Raw genomic sequence first — 19,891 nt, forward strand, 5'->3', positions numbered from 1 at the left:
ATGCCAGCAGCCAAGGAGAAAATATTCCCAAGATCTTGAGGAAAGATTTGTGCTTCAAGCTGCATTTTACATGACTCAACCTTTCCCTTGGCTTCATCCCATCCTGAGCATAGCATGGCAGGGACAGGGCAAGCACAGGAAAAATTGTGTTGGTTGGTAGGGAGAGGCACAGTGAGTGGGAACAGCATGAAAAATGAGCAGAAGGAAATGTAAGCTGGCTGGCAGTGTGGTTTTTTCCAAACAGCAAATTCTGGTGTATTGTGGAATCCCCATTACTTTAATTATTTAAATATAAACTGGATAAAAGCCCTAGTGAAAATACTACAGAGTGCTGACTTGGGTGACCTATTCAGTCTTTCCAGCTCTTAGTTTTTGGCAACTGTGGTTAAAATACTGGATTGAAACAGCTGGTGGATGACCTTCTTTGCTCCTCTTTGATTCCTTTCCCTCCTCTCTCAGAGGCAGCATCCAAGGTGCTGAGTGGACAGCCTGGGTGCAGCCCACAAAGGCAGGAGCAATTTGGGGTACCCAGGGATGCTGAAGCCTTGAATCTCCCCTCACTTATGGCTCTCTCATGCTCCACTGTGGTTCCTTTTGATTTGTGCAGGGTTAAGATCAGGCTCGAGGCATTTCATGCTGATAATTTTATATAATGCTGTGGTAATACCATGGCAGTCCTTGGCAGTAAGTTGGCTCTGGGGGTGCAGAAGTGTGGGTTGAAGGTAACTGTGGTAAAATTGCTGACTGGGTGGGAAATGTGGATAGTTGCTGTATTGGGGTGGAACTGGCTCAGTGGGATGTCTCACAAGGGCCAGGCTGTGCAGAGAGGAGGTTGGAGCAGGGGCAGAGGGAGGAGGGAGGATGGTTCTTACATTTAGCAATGGCAGCCAGTGGGTCTGCTCAGGTGCACCAAGTAACTTCACACTATGCCTGTCTGAAACTGAGGGATAAAATGTGCATGGATTTCAGAGCTACTGCTAAAGAGCCACCCACAAGAGGAGATCTGCTCTTTGTAAAAACTTGTTCACTTCTGCCTCTCCAAGGACTGGCTTTAAACCACAGACTTTATATTTTGAGGTGAAGCTGCAAGATCTCTGTTGCTCTTGTGTTATTGCCAGCGATTGAAAAAATACTGATGGGACCTGGTTGAATGCCCAGATGTCTGTGAAAGCCATTGATTCTTTAATGAGGGTTAGATCAGGATCCAGAGGTCTGCACATAAAAGCAGCAAAGTTTTATCAAAAAACCCAAATCAGTGCTCTGAATTTGTGGGTATTATATACACAGAATTGGGTTGGTGATTAGAGGTGTCATTTATAAAATAATGCTGCTGATAGTTAAAGAAAATGTAAATAAATCCTTAATCATGTTGTGCATCCTTGTAAAGCCTGTCTGCCAGAACTACAAACAAATACACAATAGCAGCATATAGGTGTTTGGAAAATAAACTGCCTGATTAGCTAATCTCATCTAACTGGGGCTTAATAATAAACTGAATTGTTTGACCTAAATATGATTGTGTTTCAAGGTCAGAATTTTGATTCCTTTGACTTCATAAAAATGCATGCTTCAAAGATATTAAAGTTGTTTTGTGTTATAGACTGAAAACATAAGGCATCTTACAGTTTTGGGTGAAATTCTGCCACTATTGGTTGGGTCTGGCTATTGATACACAAAATCCTGATTCTTTGTTATTTTCTTTTCCTCAGAGAGAGTCGAATCTCCACATTTCCAAAATACTCAGTACACTTAGAAATCTACATCTTTGTGTGCAAATTTACATTTGCAAATATACAAATGCATATTTGCATATTTAAATGTTCAATTTGTCAAAACCCTTTCCCCATTGATATTAACATACATATTATCATGCTCAGTGCTTCAGGTCTGTTCCCTCCTCTCTCTGGGACCAAGCTCAGTGCAGCAGAGCATAATTCTCCATTTGTGGTGGGATGAATGCTTCCTTAGTGCTGCATTTTGATGCATTTACTCATCTCCCTTGAATATCCCTTTATTTCACCAGCAGTCCAGTCTAGTAATGGACATACCAGTCAGCTATTTTGCACTTACAGAGTAATGCAGTTCTTAACAGATGGGAAGATCTATGAGCAGCTATTCATAAAGGGGAGGAGGAATGACTGCAGGTCAGCCCAGGAGTGTGGCAGGGTGGGATTGCCAGAGGCTGGGAATAGCTTTGATTTTTTTCGCAGTACCAGGGCTATGTATCCTTTCACTGCCAGACATATGGGAAGCCCCTAATGAGGCTTACATTATTGCTACTTAATATGCAAGTTGTTTCAAAGCAAGTGAAACTTGCAGTGGTAATGAACACTTAAGCAAAACACATTTTTCTTCACTGGCCCATTACTATCCAGATATAGTTAATATCTGCTAAATGATTTTTCTCTCAAAGATAATGCCCAGAGAAGCTGTTACTGCCTCCTCCCATGCAAAAATTATGACAGATTCTCTAAAAGTAGGAGGCTGACTTTACAACCACAGTCTCTGAGAGCAAAATATAAAGTCTGGCAACCTTTCCACTTGCCTCTGGTGCCTACAGGGAATGCCCAGGTTATGTTTTTGAGGTTTTCTCCAAAGTCATCAGAGCAAAACAGTTGTGTTGTGTTTTGTTTGTTTCGATGGTTAAAATTATCAGTTAATTAAATGTTTCCAGTAGGTAACACTTTTATAAAGGTGCCAAGCATCACAGGAAGAGTGTTGTGGGCACCAGTGAGTGACCACGCCGCAGCTCAGCGAGAGAGCACACACCCACAGAGTATCTGCCACGATGGTTTTGGGCAGAGGCACTTCCTCCAGCAGCAATGATAGCCATTGTCTGACTGCTGTCAAAGCAGCTCTTCTTAGAGGCAAAGACAACTTGTGCACAACCTCCTGCCTGCCCCCTGGAACACAGCAGCTCTGATGGTCATGTGCCTCCTCAGCGTCACAACAGTTGTCCCCAACAAAGCGCCCATTTATGGGAGCTTGGCTGCTCTGTTAGCAGCAGAGAGGTTTTGGCACTGCCAGCAGCATCACTTGGCTGCAGCAGACTTCAGCAAACCCTTTCTGAATGCTCGAGGAATGAATTGGTACCCTCTGTTCATTTGCAAGCCTGGGTGTGTTGGAGAGCAGCGACGCTGTGGAGGCACCCAGAGCGTGCTCAGCCCCTGGCACCTGGACAGGCAGAGGAGAAACCCAGCTTGGGAGCAGGGTGACTGCAAGAATTGCATCATATATGTGTGTCATTTGCCCCTCTGGTTCAAGGCTGGTTAATACAGGCTGCTCTTTGCCCCAAGGGCAGCATTTCCTTGGCTCAGAGCTGGCTCTGGTTGCAGTCCTATGGAAACCAGAGGAGAAGCAGATGAGCCATGTGCTTGGAGACTTACTTTGCAGAAGATGTCTTTGCTTCTTGCCAGCCCATCTCAGCCAAAAAAAGTTGTTCTTCCTCTGGGAGGCTCCATGGAGGGTCATTCCCTTAAGGGAAGAAAACTCTTTCTCTTCTCTGCCTTTCCAGTTAGGACCAATCTCCTTCTCTTCTCCTCCCCACCATCCCCATGACTGTTTCTCATCCAGTGCCAACGAGTCCTTTCTACCTGAAAAAATTACTCAGATTACTCAGGTTGCTGTTCTACCTCCAGATACAGAGTTTGTATTCCCAATTTGTTTAATAATCTAGACAGTTAAATTAGAATAATATTAAAGGGCAGTTTAGCAAGGATGAAATGCAAACAGTGCTGCCAACTTCAATAGAAAAATATATGAGTCAGGTTTTCATGAATTACACAGTAATCTTAAAAATCACAGTTAAAATGGCTAAATTGGTCCCTTTTTCATTTTGTGTCCTGATTTCTGGGTCTTTAGGGTATAACCATAAAGTCTAGAAAATTACTGTTAATGAAAATTAAGAGAGGAGCTCGCGGAGTTTCTCATGTCATTGCATGCTTCTGGCAGCCAAGGCTGGAGAACACTCAGAAATCATAAGACTCAAGATAAAAATCATGTGAGTTGGCAATACTGCTGCAAGACTCCCCAGAGACTCTGTACCTTCTTCAGGGAGAATAACTGTTCTTTTAAAACATTGCAAAATTAATCAGGGGAGAGGTACAGCTGGAATAGAGGGGAGGGAGTTTTGCCATGACTGGGGTTTATGGCCGGAGGAGGCTGACTCATGGCTCGCTGCAGCTCTGCTGCATGTCCTGTCTAGCTGCTCATTCGGGGCCCCAGACACGTCTGGGATGAGATGAAGGCACGTTGTGTGTCCTGACTTCCTATGGAGAATCAGCAGAATTGCTGTTCCCTGGGTCGGGGAGATTAAACAGCTTCTTATGAGGAGAGCGGCACGGCGGCAGGGAGTTGAAATCTCTACATGACCACGGTGCAGGGAAGCTTTGTTTTCTTCCCTCACTAAAGCGAAAGGCCAATTTTCATCTTCCTCCAGCCTAGACAATATTTCTGAAGTTAGTTATACTCCTGTTTGTGGCCACAGAGTTACACTTAGTCTGTCAGACCCTATTGATTTCCAAGTGTCAAAATTTTATTGCAATATTATTAAGTACATTATAGCTGTTTGAATAGTACTTTCAGGGCTCTGTTCCCTGGTTGATCTGTGAATGATTTACAAACTGCTGCTGGTTTCTGAGCTTACCATTACTTTCTGGATCATGTAGTTATTTGGAAATGTGTATAATTCAAGCAAATCATTGATAGCACACAAAATGTTCCTGTACAAAGGGAGATGTTCTAAAGCACAGAGGTGCCACATGAATGAAAAACAAGCACTGAAAGACTGGAAAAGCTCAGCTTCCATGTCCTAGATGTACAACCTTTTAGGGGACTTTGTTATTTACTATTTGTGGAGTATAATCAGCCACCTTGGTTTTGACTTTGTGATGTGATGGTTACAGAAGGAAAATGATGTGAAGGGAGGAGCAGATGGTGAATCTGACCACCACCAGCCAGACAAAGCCTGCATCTTGCTCTTTGGGGTCCCAGATTGATGTTCCCCATAATTACAACATGCTTTGGTTGGGATTGTGGAAGTTTTGCCTCATCATCATGAGAACCAAGGAGCTGTGATCTCCCCATGGGTGGAGGAGAAGATATTTCCAAATGTTTTCACTGCTTCATCACATGCCTGTAGTGAAGTATTTGAATTAAATGTAGCTTCTTTAAAAACTGTGGTCTCAAAGTTGGTAGATGGGGAAAATCTAAGGAAGGTGCCCAAGTTTACAACAAGCTGAGTCCCCCTGAGTCCTTCATTTCACTTGGAGGGAGGATGGTATGCAGTTCTCAGCTCTGACTGAGATTCTGACATGTACTTACTCCAAATACACCTTAAACAAATGTGTGGAGCAGGATTTAATTTTTTTACTTCTTGACTATGGTGCGAGAAAGATAAAGGGAATAGCTGTAAACACCTGGCATGGGTTGGAGATGGGTGGAAGACATGTTGGTACATGTTACAGACTAGTTTTGGAAACAGAGTCCTAATTCTCCTTTCATTGATATTGTACAATTTAGGGATAACTCCACGGCAGTCAGTACAACACTGAGAGGAAAACAGAGAAAAAAATGTCTTCCCACCAAAAAGGTGTTTCTTGGCAGATGCATTCTGGCTGTGGCCTGTAGGTTGCAGCAGTGTATGCTTTTCATTAGAACACACCACTTCATCTTTTGTTTCCCCAAACTGGAATTCCCCAATGAGATAAACCAACTCAGATTTGATCATATCACTTAAAAAAGTAAATAACCAGCCTTGATCTTGCTGGTGAGACAAAAGGATGTTGTTCTTTCAGCTTTTTGCTGTGTGGGTGTGAGCTATGCTGAGCCCATTGGACCAGTGAATCAGCACCATGAGGTCCAGCAGCACAGGAGGGCCTTCCCAGCAAGATGGGAAAACAGTGGGAAAGGCAAGGAGATTAGAAATGCTGGGAAAAAACTGGCCCTGGAGGTCACATCCCATTAGGTCAATTAAATTTCTATGTTTTCTGTTATTTTTGGATCCGAGGTTTGCACAAATCCATGTGGTTGTCTGTTAATCCAATGTATTGTGCAGCAATGGAGGTGTGCAAATAATGTCCTACCATGTACAGGATTGCAGAGAGAAACTGCTCTTCTTTAACATGATCCTGTCATGTGCTGCACAAATTAAAAACTTTAGCAGATGGCACTGATGTAACTCTGCTGCAAAGATAGGAATAAACATCAACTTCATATGTCAAGTTCATTCACTTTGTTGATTACCCACAAAATATTAATTTTTTTTTACTTTGTGACTGTAGTGCTAGAAAGATAAAGAGAATAATTGTAAGAATAACAGCTAGTAGGTAAGAGAAATAGTACAAACCAAAATTCTGTCCATGTTTAAATGATAAAATGTTCTGTTTTGCACCAAGAGGTCCTGAGAGGAGTTCAGCACTTTGTAAAGCCAGTCATAAACATATAAGAATATATGAATGCCAATGGAACTTACTGACTGAACAATCTCCTTTTTGGTGGGAAATGTTTTATCAATATTTATGCTGCTCTGCCTGAAATACTAAAGGGAGAATGGAAGAAAACAGTCAAAACTCTAAAAAATTTAGAGCGTGTTCTTAACTGGCTGAAAACCAGAAGTCATCATGTGATTTTTTTTTTTTAAAGAAAAGGCACTCTCTGTTACTTCAGATTCATTTGGCTTAAGGCCAGAAAGGACCTTTAGATCATTTACTTTGGCATTTTGTTTAATGAAGGCCAGTTACCCCTATATTTAGCCTGAAAACTTATATTTGGTTAACTTTTTTTTTTCCAGAAATGCAAATAGAGTCTTGTATAGACTTGTATAGACTGAGAACTGCAGAACCCACCATTTCCTCTGTATTTTCTATGAGCAGTGTATAACTTTTCCAATTAAAATGTGCTGTGATTGCTCCCTTAAAATTGTCTTCACATTTCAGACCTTCCTTCTTGTCATGCTTTGCTGCTTTAGATGAAAGGGTCCTCCAGTTTTTTCTCCTTTTGTGTGTATAAACACACTGCAATCACCTTTCCATTGTTTTGCTGCTTAACCAGATTGATTGAATTCCATAAAAAGTATATGACATTTTACTAAATTACTTTGGACTCATTCCTTATTCAAGTTTTCAGCAGCTTGAAAAAATGCAAGTGCTAAAACAGGACAGTTTTGCTGGTGCTGTGTGCAGAGGTAAGAATCCACCCCCAATTCTCTTCTTTTAGAATATCCAAAGGTCAAATTTGCTTATTTGCCTTTTTTTTTCCTCTTTTCTAGAACGAGGGCTCACATTCAGTTGCTTAACTCTCTCCCAACCCTCTGCTCTGTGGAGTCCTCCCTGCTGCCTGTATGATGACCTACATTCCTCACTGATGGCTGTCAAACTTTGGGGTTGGTGAAATTAAACATACCTTGTTTTCAGAGCCCAAAACTGATAAATAATGCATGTTGATCCCCATGATTAACCCCTTGTATTCTGATCCTGCACATCAGATTGCTGGGGCTTTGCAGCCACTGGCTCTGGTTGCCTTGCAACCCTGTCATGCTACAAACAACAATTCTTTACAGATGTTTCATAATGGTTTTATAACCATCAGGTTGAGTTCTGCTGAGTCCTGAGACTCACCAAACTCCACGTGTTGCAGCTCTGTGGTTCTCTTTATCAAGGAAATTTGTAATTTCATCAGGGAGTGACATCAGATTTATGTGATGAGGCCTGTTTACCATAAGCCATGATTACTGGCGTTAATTATATTTCTCTACTAGATTATTTTAATTAATTATCTTTATTAATCAGTGTTTTTATCGGCTTTGCCTCGGCTGGCATTGATGCTGGCCAGCTGGCTCACACTTGAGCTCCACTTGACTCTTGGCACCACATGAGCTGTCGTCCACTTTTCAGGAATTTCCTCCATGTTAGCATACTTATTAAAACTAATTCCAGCAGGCTCGATCTCAGTGGCTCAGACACTTCATGTCACTGCTGTTCTCTGTGCCCTTCCTCTCCAGAGGCTTTCCTAGTAAGAGCTGGGAGGGGACGCTGTCATCACAGCACTGTCACCCAGCAATTCCTCTGCATCACAGCAACTTTCATGTTGAATTGGCAGATGTTATCACCTTTGGGCTTTTCTGTCATTACTGAGTGATTGTTTTAGTTCTCCTTCTTATTGTGGGGATAAAATCAGATGATAGAAGCATTGCACCTAAAACTTGAGGACAGATAAATGAGATCTACAAGCTTTAGCAAGCACGTCTCCAGAAGTCTTCTCTTGTGTGAAGGTTTCTGCAGTTCTGCCATAGTCAGAGGCAGTGAATCACTCAAATCTGTCCTGTGCTGAGGCTAGCATTACTCCAGAGAGCTCAGCCAGCAGGAATCTCCCAATGATCCATGCAGGCTCACATCCATTTCCCCACCAGCACAGGCCATGGCTGAGTTCCTGGGGACCAATATTGGCCTTGTGTGGGCTGCAGTGGAGACTTGAGCTGTGACGTTTCCATGTGAGCAGCACTAAAAACAGCCTCAGGCACTCTGGGAGTCTTTCAAACAGAGCTTCTATTTAATTTGGTGTGTTATGGAAAACTCTGGGCAAGCTTTCCACTCAGAGACATTATATTTTAAGGGCACTCTGTGAAGTACAGCATTCTTTTTTTATCATTTATCTCTAGGAAAATAAATAGAAGTCCTTATAACAATTAAATACCCATCTGTTACTCTCAGGAAGCTGGGGGTATAATGCCAGAAAAGTAAACCAATCTTTTAATCAGTTGTTGGGTATTTAGATTCAGGGATCAAGAAGACATTTCAATGAAACACATATTCTAGTTTATATGGCTAAAGGAGGAGGAAAATCATGCCAGAAGGACCATTTGTGCCCAACCAAAAACTAAATTAAATGCAAATGCATCCAGATGCACCATGGAACCATCTATCTACAGATTCCCTTCCTTCTTGGAAGTGCCAGTGATGCTGTGGTAGAATTGGTTGCTATAGGTCCATTGGCAAATAGATCTATAGCACAAAATGTGTGATCAAAACCAAATTTGTGAGTGAGAGTGAAGAATTTTGCCAAAGAATCTGGTAATTTAGAACATATTTAAAAATGTCTGTCTCAGCAATAAGTAGCAGTCTCTTTAGCAGTACCTCCACCCTCCACATATCCCTGTTGCCTGTTGTTCTGGGAAAAATCTTATGCACAAGCAATGGATGCTCTGATTTGGTCTGTGTTCATAGAATAGTTTCAAAATCTGGCTAACAAGTGCCAAAATCTTGACTGAGAAGTTGTGATATCAGAAGCACTTGTTAAAGCTGCCTGCAAACATATCTTTCATCATCCCCATTTTGCATACCCAGAGGTTAGCTCAAATAACTGACAATAATGTCAAGCATATCTCATTTATGCTATAATTATCTTTACTCACATATGTCACCAAACATAATTGTTTTCTCAGTGTTTTAAGAGTCCTTTTAGAGACAGGGAGATGTGAAAATGTCTTTCCGACATGAGTTTAGGAGCGTCTGAAAGAAGCTGCAGCTGAAGAGAGGCTGGGATGTGCACAGCTGTTTGTGCTTCCAGCTGGTTTTTGTATATTCTTGGGGTGGAGCAGACATTGATAGCTGTTCCCTTATAAAATATGGAACACTACTTTATGACCTAATACATTTTCCAGTCCCAAGGCCTGATCCAGAGTCCTCTTGGCTCCCTGAGCAGGCTTCCAGTGCCACCAGTAGAGCTCTATCAAGTTCTTAATGACCCAAGGCTAGTGAGGGGTAATTTAGGGCCATTATCTTTGTAGGGTTGCATATGGTTCGGTGATGCTCCAACATTTCCCCCCAGAGCTGTCTCCCTGCTGCTTCCCTTGCTTTCATGAGCTGTTTTTCCACCACCCTTCAGAGATTTAAACACTACAGCTCTGGGTCTCTCACACTGACTGAGGCCACTTGCCACGGAGTCAGCAGTGGTGCTCTCTTGCCTCCTTGGCAGCCTTCCCCAGGAGAGCTGCAGGCCTCAGGGGGGTTGATATTGTCTGGTGACATTTTGTGGCACTCCTTCAGCCTTGTCAGTCTTGTCATACCTCCCTGTGTCATGCGTTGTCAACTGCAGCCTCCCAGTTGCAACTTGATATTGAAGTTCACTGGCAAGGGTGGTTTGTGGGTCAGCCTGTGCTTCCAGGGCCTCAGAGAGCGGAGTGGCAGGGAGAGCTCTGCAGAGCTTTTCTCAAGAAGCTCATTTCCACACACAGGGTGTAGCCTGAATTTGGGACACAGGGAATGTGAGCGAGGGCAGAGCCAGACTGCTGAAAACAGAGAGACTAAAACCAGCCAGAGGGAAGGGGAAGATTCTGTGCTTGCCTACGGGCTTGGAACTCAACATCCCAGTTGAAACCCTTCTCTGCCTTCTTTAGCTCACAAAAAATATGGCTTCAAAGCCAGGATCTGGCCTTTCTGCCAGCAAATTCTGTGTGCTTCCCTCATTATGAGCGCAGGGTGCTTGAACAAACACACACTGCTTTGCCTCTTCTGCAGAAGAGTAGGCTCTACTGGCTTTCCCTCACCTTGGAGATGATCCAAAAGGGCTAAAGGAATTTCAAAGCAAGCAGGTGTGTGCCAAGTACATATACATCTCACTGGTTTGATGTGGTTGTGCTGGGACTCCAAATATTTCACACCTACTGAATGTTTCTGGGAAATGTTGTTTCCACTCCTGCAGTTCCTGGTTTTTGCTCTTGTTTGTGCTTGTCCTTAGATCAAATGAGGCTAATGACTGAGGGATAGCCTTGCTTCCCAGGGATTTGAGGACTTAAATGGTTGAAAGTTATTAAGAGACCGTGCTCTGCTGTTGAATACATTGAAGCCTTTTGCTGCAGGGGATCATCCTAAAGGCTGCAAGAAAACAACAGCTCAGTATTTTGACAACATCCACTCACAACTTTGTTTTAGAACAGTCTTTTTCTGATCCTAATGTAGGTCATCACTGCAAGTTAATTTGTTCCATGTGCCATTATGATGCAGAATACATTCAGAAAAACAGGGTTTTCCCAGGGTGAGAAAAAATTATGTTTACTAAGCAGTTGTAGTCTGGTTTAGTTTTTATTTTCTCCCTTGTGCTTTCCCATGCTTTTCTTCTGCCTCCTCCCTTCTTTTCCTGCATTAGTAGCCTGGTACAGAGGACTGGGGTAACCAGTTTAACTCCCTCTGCTCTCCAGACCTCTGGATGTGCAGGCAGAGAGGATCCATCCCAACCTCCTCAGGGCTCCTCTGCAGCTCCCCTGGGCTTTGGACACTGCATAAACTGAGGCAGTGCCTTATTTCAATAAATGTGTTTAATTATGGATTTTAAGGCTTGGTTGGTGATGATAGGGAGAGGCTTTGCAAGTGGCTCTCCAGTGCTATTGCAGTGAATTTGCTCTGCTATCACAAATTTGTGCAGGAGAATGAAAATCCTAATTACTGCTACCTGAGATGAGAGCCCTGTAATAATGATTACAGAACAATTAATCATACAATACATCACCAGACTGATTTTTTCTATTTGGTTTCTAAGTTCTGTAGATTTCAAGGAACTGCTGGAGCAAGAGAGATGTGGGGTTTGGAATCTCATTCCAATACAGCTGGCTGGGGAATCCCAGGGGGGACACCAGCACAGAGGTTGTTCAACAACCTGCCTTCACTCAAAACTTCACCTACTGTTGCACAGGCTCTCTGTGAGCCTGAAAAAGTATTCCTGGCAATTTGAACTAAACTAATTCAGACCCTTTGAAGACTATAGAGCCTGGAGAAAGAATAATTTTCTCATATATATATATATATATATATATATATATATATATATATATACATGTTGAACTTCTGTCAATATATGTTATTTAATTTTGTTTTAGAGTGGTTGTGTTAAAATGGCCCAAGACAAAGCATGGTAGGATGAGCCCTCACTGTGGAAAAAACATTGAAAATTTAATGAAACTATCTGATAGATGTCCAGGCTGAAATTTTAAGCCTTTTTCCTGGAGTGTATTTGCCAGCTGCTAAGTCAGTCACATGAAGACTGGGTCACTGTGATTATTTAGGATCCTTAAGTAAAAAAGGCACTGAAAGTCACATTTTCTCTGTTTAGCTTTTAACTTCATTGTACTGCATTTCTAGGAAGTCTTGATATTTTACAGCATGTTAGAGAGCAGGTCTTGTTAGAATGGTGTATCTCCACCTAAGTCAGTAGATCTCAGATGGTTTGTGGTAATTAAGGGTGGCATTGATCCTGAGAACTGTCAGAGAAAGGAAAATATTTAGTTTCTCTACAGATAATGGATATTTATTAGCTGTTGAAAATAAGAAAAAAATATTTTGAATTAATGTGCTGCACACCAGTAAAAGAGGCATTTTATCACTTTCACCTGATGTGTGAAAATGTTTTACAGATTTACAAGCAGTAAAAGTGTGATCAACAGAGACAGACACTGTGTTATTTATTCAAAAGAAACAGCACAATGTAAATATTTATAAAAAGACAAAATAATGTATGAAAAATTATCTTACAATTGAGGCATATGCATGCTATCACCAAGGATAATGCAGAGAGAGAGAGAAACAACCAAATAAAAAAATGCCTTATAGAGATTTTGGCATAATCTAGTACAATGCATGTGGCTACACAGTACAGTTTGGTTCTGCAGTTTTAAATTCAGGAAAATATCTCTCAGGATGACATTAGTGACAACATCTCATACCTGTGCCCAGCAAGAAACTGCTTTTCACCCCTCAGATCTGTCTCATGTTGGATAACAACTTCCATTTCTTGTTAAGACAAACTCCCATCACTCTCATGGTGCTAAATTCTCATTTGCATGGAGATGGAAGGACTGAGGGATGTCATTCTCAGGTCACAATGCCAGATTTCCAATCAGATCATCAAAATTAAAAAGCAGTTTGAAAAACCAAATTTTCCAGCTGAAAACACAGTATTCATAATAATTGTAATCTTTGTAAATCATTTCTGACCCAGTTTTCATATATAAATGTCCTTGCAGCACTGGCATTTTTTCTTTCTCTTTTCAGGGCCTATTTGCAGTTTCTTGCTGAGACATAAAACATTATCACGTAAATGGTAGTTTCCTTAGAAAGCAAATCCACTGGGATTTTTAATTAGAATATCTTTGTGAACATCTGAACCAAACTGTAGCACACTGTGATGTCTTGAAGTGATGCTGAGCAGTTCAGCTCACGTTGTTATTTCCCATTTGCTGTTAGAACTATTTGGCAAAGATAAGATTTCAAAGTACACAGCTCAGTCATATAAAAGTTGGAGAGCTTGAAATATATACATAAACCTTCTTTGGTAGAAGGAGCAGGGCAAAATGTGCAATGAGAAATTATGTTAGTAATCTTTAATTTATTATGAGGGCAATTTTCAGAATGCAATGTCAAGGTCCTCCATGTTTATGAACATTTTCTGCACTCACCTAATAACTGAGAGTCAAGGAGAATTTATCCAATTAATTTTAGTTTTGGCTGGAGAGTTAGACTTTTTAAAGAATGCTAATGATTGTGCCCAGACATTAATAAATCTGCAGTAAAGCCCAGCATGCAAAATAAAAATGAAGGGACATTTTTGTCCTTCATTCCCTTTCTCTTGGAAGGCTGGAAATGCTATTTGTCTGTGCTCCTGGTGCTAGGGGCAGATTTCATTGTGGGACAAGATCCAAAAGGCAGTGAGGGTTAGAGAGACAACTCCCACAAAGGTCAGTGTTAACCCTTTGTCTGCAGGGAGATGCCATTGTCCTAGTGCTGGGAATTTGAGGGAGCAGCATCACCTTCACAAAGCAGAAATGGAGCTCTGTAAATTGTGTCTGAGAAGGGTGGGTCTGTGCAGATCCTCATTCTGAGCTTTTCACTGAGCACCTTTTGCTGAGCACTGCTGCAGACAGGCACTCCTGAGCTGTTCTGGCACAGCCTGGCTCTTCTCAGGAGCTTTTCCTTAATTGCACAGCAGCCCCAGCCCCTGGTGTCCCACAGGAATGGGGGTTACAGCCCAGGGGTTGTGTCCATGCAGAAATCCATTTAACTAAAGTGAAAACCTGAGCATCTCTAACTCCCATTTGCCTCACTGCCAGCTGAAGACATTAATCATCTTGCACAGGACCCTGAGCATATTTTGTAATCCTAAATGAGGATAAACAATGATGTTGACTTTATTTTTTGCAGAAAAGTGATGTTACTGAATGTGAAGCCCAGAACACAGTTTAGTCTCTTGCTGCCACTTCTGCAGGGAAAAATGTAATTATATTGAGCTCTAAGTAACTTTGTTTGGGACAAGTTATTTAGTCTCCCTGAAAGTACCAGTCCAATCCCCAGAGCATTTAAAAATGAGTGCTGGTGTCCAGCCCATTGCCATGGCAGCCCAGGGAGGGTTTATGTGATACACAGCACACCAGCATCTTCCAATAATTCCTCTGTAGGTTAATACTGAAACCAGAGCTCTGTAAATCCAGGCTAATACAATATGCAGAGGTACAGCAAAGCCTGGGCAGACATTTAAAGTGAAGGGAAGTGGTGGACAGAAGCCAAAAACCCAGTTTTTCTCCACTCTAATTTCCTCATAAATACAAATACTCAACATGCAGTGCTCTCTCTGCAGTGTCACATGCTTGGATTGAATGCTGTGAGTGTCTATTTCTGCTATCAGTGATGGATAAATTATCAATGAACTGCTCCCAGACAGCACATGGATTTTTCTAGGTGGCATCATTCAAGAAGCTTCTTGCAAATTCTGTCTCAGTTTAAGAGACTGAAGGATTAACAGAGAGACACAGAGAGGAAAGCAAGCCATGGGATTTCAAAGCAGCCAAAGCAAACTTACTCTGGAAAATAGACCTGAGGTCTTTGATAGCTTTGAGTAGTTTGGTTTGTTTTTTTTAAGAGCTGTAGTGCTATTTCTCTTTAAATGGGCTATGGGGTCTTTTTCTGCCCTCCAGCTTTCTGTACATGCATTTTCTCCCCATAGATACAGCAAATTCTCTCTTTCCTGAGCAGGATCAGTGAAGAGTATAGGCTCAGGGTGAAATCTCTCCAGCATTATCTGATGTCAAATATGCATCTGGATTGACTCCCAGGTCCATTCTCATCTCTTTAAACTTGCAAAGCCATGGAAAGAATCCAGGAAAGAGGTGGGAAATCCTGTAAATTTCAGAGTGCTCACTACACCCAAATACTTAAAATCTGAAGGTATTGCCCAAGGAGTTTGCTGTGCAAAGGAATTATAGTATAGAAGGCAACAGAAAGACAAACAAATTTAAGCTGATGGACAGAGACATTTGTAAAACCACCTCCTTTTCTATCTTGGCATAAATTCTCTCTGCTCCTCTTTCCTCCATTTGGGTTATAGGTTTAAATGGAGCAAAATACTTAGATCATGTTCTTTCACACATAGTTATGTAAATGAAAACTCAGAAACACCAGGTGAGGCCTTGATTCTGCAAAGAGATGACACATGGAGCTGTCTGCTGGTGTGCAGGCCCCAGGGGTTGGTGCAGCTCTGTGCAGAGAGGTTCTGCCCTCCAGGGATGTTCTCACCCACCATGACAGAATTCACGCTGCTCTTTCTGCTCCTGTAAGCTGAGAAGAGCTGAGTTTGAATTTTCCATCAAGATGCTTTTTCTCAAGAAAATATAATTTCCGAAGGCGGGGGAGATGGTGCCTTTTTGCAGTTTTAATTGGGAAAAATAAATTCGCCTTGGGAGTTACAGGCTCGTATTGCCTTGATAAACACAAATACATTCTGGCAAATGGAACAACACTGACGTGTCATTTCCTTGAGAGTAAGGAGCAGATCCCTGAGTATTGCTGAGAAGAATCAGATTATTCTTTTTTGGCTACCTCACACTAGAGAAAATTTCCCTACTTGAGCATGTTTAATAGGCACTTCAAGGCTTGCACATAAATCATTTAGAGTTTAAAGGGTTTTCTTAATGCTTTGAAAAAAAGTATAGAGGTAAGGAACCCTTTTCTAGTACTTTTTGATATTGCAAGATTTTTGCCTCACTAGATAACAGGGATCAGACCCAAGGTGTCTGATCTGTGGGTCTTTACATGAGAGAATCAGCACTCAGTGTGCCAAAGTACATATCTGGCCAGTAGGTCAACACATTTGTGGGAAAAGCCATGTTCCACTACCACTTATAACACACAACTAATGCTTGTTGGTTTAAAAAAACCCCACACCCCAAAATATAAAGATTTGCTATTGCAAAAATAAATTGCATGAGGGAAGAGAAGAGAAGAGAAGAGAAGAGAAGAGAAGAGAAGAGAAGAGAAGAGAAGAGAAGAGAAGAGAAGAGAAGAGAAGAGAAGAGAAGAGAAGAGAAGAGAAGAGAAGAGAAGAGAAGAGAAGAGAAGAGAAGAGAAGAAGAGAAGAGTAGAGAAGGAAAGGAAAAGGAAAGGAAAAGATAAAGAAAAGAAAAGAGAAAAGAAAAGAAAAGAAAAGAAAAGAAAAGAAAAGAAAAGAAAAGAAAAGAAAAGAAAAGAAAAGAAAAGAAAAGAAAAGAAAAGAAAAGAAAAGAAAAGAAAAGAAAAGAAAAGAAAAGAAAAGAAAAGACTGTTTTATTTTTCTATGGAAGCCATCATCCCCCACGATGGAAACAGGAAAAAATTGAGCTCATAAGGATTTCTGATGATGGGATAACCATAGGTTCTTCATTCTGAATATAAATTGCTGCATTAAAATGTGCTCATAAGAACTACAGCTTCAGTGTGAGTAGCCAAGAATAAGAAACTCAGCTTCATAAAATGACACCTAATGTGAAAGCTGTCCAAAAGACATTACTCCACATACTCTGCAAAAAAGGCCCATTTGCTTTTGAAGCAAAAGAACAGGTAAAAAATGCAGAGTGCACCAGACACTTGTTTTTCAGGAGTGGGTTTGTGTATAGGTGTGGAAGTTGGTTCTTCTTTATTAAAAGCCTTTATAAACCCAGTCAAGCCAATTCCAAGAAAATTAGCTTTTGCTGGTTTCATTTTCCTTTGTGGAATGATTTGGGTCATGAAAAGAGTCCTCTGAGCTGGTGGAATCATTATTTCTTGCTCCAGAAAAAAGTCAAGGTGGAAATTTTACCCTATGTATTCAGCCACACTGTTGACACCAAGCTTTTGCCCACTTTCCCTAGATATGGAGGCATATGCTAATTTGCTTTTGGTCACATGAGTATGTGGGGAATGGTTCTACCAGCTATAGGAATGACACTCAGCATCTACTTCTTAATGCTGGAGTGAAGCCAAGATTTTGATAAACAAAATTTAAATTATATAGATTAAATTTCCATTAACTGATTCTCACTTAACTTATGCTGACTTGATGTCAGTGTAGTTCCAGGCATATACAAACAGAATTTGAAATGATGAAAGCCCTTTGGGAGATCAGAACTGAAAGCAGTGTAATTTTTTTTTCCAATGTAAGTAAAGCTGGCTTGAAACTAATTGTATTAGGCTTTATACCCTTTCTGCTAGAGCAGCTGAGGATATGAATGTTTTAAATTAGTGAAGGCAGTTTCTTAGTGGAAATGAGCCTTGGTGGCTGCTTAGACAGACAGGTAGGGAGAATAAGCTCAACACTTTTCATGAGTGCAGGCATCTGGGCAAGGAAGAGAAATCCTATTAGTGCCCAGTTAAGAGAATGGCTGTATCATGAATTCAGTGCTTATTAGAGGATCCAGAGGGACTCCCAGCATACAGATGCAAATCCACAGGAAATTAGGTCCCTGAATTCTAGTGCTCAACAAAATCACTGTTTTTGTGGAGGTGCTCTCAAATATGAATGGTGAGAAATTGGTCTCATTTATATTTCTGTAAATCAAGAATAACCACACAGCAAGGAGATGGAGTCATCATTCTTAGATATTTCAACAGCACCCATGGCCTCAGAATCTGAGTGTTTCTATATCTATGTGGATCAATTACTGCCTGTGAGCTGGGGAGATGCTAATATCCTCACTGCACAGACTGCAGCTGAGACAGAGAAAGGAGACTACTTCCCTAACAAGATTTAAATGTATAATTTCTATCGGTTTCACTACCGATCAAGGGACTTTAGATGCCCTATACTAGGCAGTTTTTGGTTTTTATTTTCCAGAAAATTTATGTTGAAGGATGGAACTGAGCTGACATATTTTACATTCATGGTTACCTCTTTAATCACAGAACCTGCTTCCCTGGCTGGAGAATTCTGTGGCTCTTCTTCACTGTGCAATGGCCGGCAGGAGGTAAATGGGAAGGGGAAAGATGGGGAGAAGGTTGGTTTTGTTTTCCCTTTATCATTTTTGGAGGTGATCAGATGCTGCAGCATTCTGCAAGGACGGGGTAAATAACAGAATCCATCCTCTGATGGCAGCTCCTCATTTGCAGTGTCTCACTTCAGGGCGTTGTTTTTTGCTGGTGTTTCCAGAGAAATTTCCTCCTGGGGTAATGATGAAAAACTAGTCACAAATCAACACAATTCAGAATCTATGAGAATCATAAAATATTGCAAAATAAAGCAAACAATACAAAAGCTCAGTGCTTTTATCGTTCAGGGAAAGGCCTCCAGAACACCAAGGAATTTTGGAGCTGTTTCAGAGACTCAGAAATCATGAAACTTGGATATTTTTCATCTCAAGGCTTTTCCTTCTCTCTTTCCTCTCTCCTCCCCAATAAATCACTCAGTAAAAGAATACATTACCTGGAAACACAGCAGGAGTCTTGGCCTTAGCATAAGAGAGTAGATTATAATGAGTATCATACTAAAGAAGAGAGAATAAAGAGCACTAGCAGCCAAAAAACATAGGCAATTTGAGGGATATGATGTAACTCAGACAAGATGTCAGTGATGGGCTGGAAATAAAACAATGTCAGTCACTGTGAATTAATTATTCTATAAAAACAAGTCAGTGGAGCAGCATAGCACAGAGTTGGACTGAGTCATAAGGTTTGGCTGTCAGACAGGGAAATGGTCACTTCACACTGCCCCAGGGCATGTGTGAGAGGCTGGTGGGTACTGAGAGTCCCATAGCAGGGGAGGCAGGTTCTCAGAGTAGTGGGAAAATTGCAATTTCCATTATAATCCCTTTGTATAGAAGCACTCATAAAGCCAGCCAGAAAATTTTGCTTTAGGCTGTAACTGAGCTGACAAGGTCTCAGCACAAGAGTGAGTGTATCCAGTGGGGAGTGCTCTCCATTGAGGAGAACAAGGTTTGATTTAATGAATGAGAGAAGGTAAGGCCATAATTATTCTCTTGGAGAGAAGGAGAACAAGCAAAACATTTAAGCATACACAACACCAATTCCCAGGTCTATTGGAAAGTACAGGTATGTGTTACATCAGTCACAGATATCTCTGCAAGGCCACAGAGCTGCTGCTCTGCTTCATGGCAGAGTTGGGTTTCATGCACTGCTTGGCAATTTGAAATACCTGACAAAAACTCCTGAATGTGCCTAAACTTTGGCTCCTCCTTCAAACAGGACATGTCCCACCTTTCTGTTATAATATTCTCCATCTCCATCTCAGATGGGGAAAGGTGGAAGCAAAGATCCCCACCCTGAGTGTCCACAGAGCAGAATTTGCCATCACATCTTGCTGTCTTGTCATCCTTTGGGTAGCTGTATCAGAACAGCCTGTAAATGGTGTTGGAGATTGAATTGCCCAAAGCCCCTGGAGGGTTGTAATGATGCTTCAGTGTTTTTTTACAGATAATTTGGAAAAAAATCTGTGCTCTTAATCATGCCCTTTATTCCATGCTGACAGTGCTTCCCATCCTAACAGTCAGCATTCATTAAAAAGCAACTGGAGAAGAGTTGAAACAGGGACAGGGGCACATATTCACTTGGGTGGGCAGGATGGGTGTGAAGTTGCTATCTGCTTTTTTTCTATGCTATCTGCATCT

The sequence above is a fragment of the Ammospiza nelsoni genome, chromosome 17 (assembly GCF_027579445.1).
Source record: "Ammospiza nelsoni isolate bAmmNel1 chromosome 17, bAmmNel1.pri, whole genome shotgun sequence".
Classification (NCBI taxonomy): domain Eukaryota; kingdom Metazoa; phylum Chordata; class Aves; order Passeriformes; family Passerellidae; genus Ammospiza; species Ammospiza nelsoni.